This window comes from Alligator sinensis, unplaced genomic scaffold (genome assembly GCF_000455745.1).
Source record: "Alligator sinensis unplaced genomic scaffold, ASM45574v1 scaffold228_1, whole genome shotgun sequence".
Taxonomy (NCBI): domain Eukaryota; kingdom Metazoa; phylum Chordata; order Crocodylia; family Alligatoridae; genus Alligator; species Alligator sinensis.
This window is the reverse complement of record NW_005842044.1, coordinates 2,045,461-2,046,968: the sequence shown is the minus strand read 5'-3', so window position 1 is coordinate 2,046,968 and position 1,508 is coordinate 2,045,461.

Here is a 1,508-nt window from a genome sequence, read left to right as displayed (position 1 = left end):
TCTCTCCTCGTAGGGCTTGGTCTGTAGGCCCTTAACCATACGAGTGGCCCTTCTCTGAACCCTCTCCAGGTTATCCGCATCCCTCTTGAAGTGCAGCGCCCATAATTGCACGCAGTACTCCAACTGCGGTCTGACCAGCGCCCGATAGAGGGGCAGTATCACCTCCTTGGACCTATTCGTCATGCATCTGCTGATGCACGATAAAGTGCCATTGGCTTTCCTGATGGCTTCGTCACACTGCCGACGCATGTTCATCTTGGAGTCCACTAGGACTCCAAGATCCCTTTCCACTTCCGTGCCACCCAGCAGGTCAGTCCCTAGGCTGTAGGTGTGCTGGACATTTTGCTCCTTAGGTGCAGCACTTTGCATTTCTCCTTGTTGGACCTTGGACCTGGACCAACCTACCCCCCTACTGGTTTGACTTGGACCAACCTGCCCCCCAGTTTGACCTAGACCAACCTGCCTGCTACCAGTTTGACCTGGACCAACCTGCTTCCTACTGGTTTGACTAGGACTAACCTGCCCCTACTGGTTTACGTTGGACCAACCTGCTTCCTACTGATTTAACTTGGACCAACCTGCCTCCTACTACTGGTTTACGCTGAACCAGCCTGCCTCCTACTGGTTTAATTTGGACCAACTTGCCTCCTATTGGTTTGATTCACTGATAGTTGTTTCAGCAGATAAAACTATGGGAAGGGGAGGTGGGTTCCTTGATGACCCCCTCACCCCCAGTCATGCGGGGGTTGAGAGGAGGCAGTAACTCCGTGCCATAGAGAAGACAGATACATCCTTGCAGCCAGAGGGGTGGGGAGAGCGGTTGCAATGATATGAGAGGTAGAGACATGACATGGGGGAGAATCTGATGGCTCTGGGCAGATGAAACGAGGCCAGAGTATGCTGGGGAGAGGGGCCAAAGAAGAGAGAGTAAAAATAGAGGCAAAACCAAAGGAGATGAATGGATTAATTTGCTGCAGAGTTCCTGCCTCGAGCAATGCAACAAGGGGCTTGATTTGTTTTATTCCTAGCCGAGTCCTCAGCATCTGAGCCCTTTGCTGCTTCATCCAACAACCCAACAACTGCCAACGGCCTAGCGCTGCAAGATCCTCCCGATTCCTGTCTTTCTGCAGGCCCAGTGGATAGCACAGTGACCTGGGATGGCCACGTGTCTTGGTGCAGGGAGAAGCCACAAGCCTGTTAATCCCCGATCCCACCTCACACCTTGTGTGCAACCAGGTTTCTGCTGGTTTGGGGCGACTCAGTGTTCAAGTGCCCAGTTTCAAGCCATCTCGAGCTGGATTTTGAGAAGCTCTGAGCATCCATGGGTTTAAATTGGAGCTACGGGGGCTCGGCTCAGCAGAGGACCAAGCCCAGGAGGTTTGAGTCTGGACACCCAAAATCAGTGGTTAGCTTTGAAAGCGTCGACCTCATTTCACAGGGACGTTCTTCTGCTCCTTTTAAACTTGGCGGAGGAACGTAATAGTCCAGAATATTACCACTGGGGTATC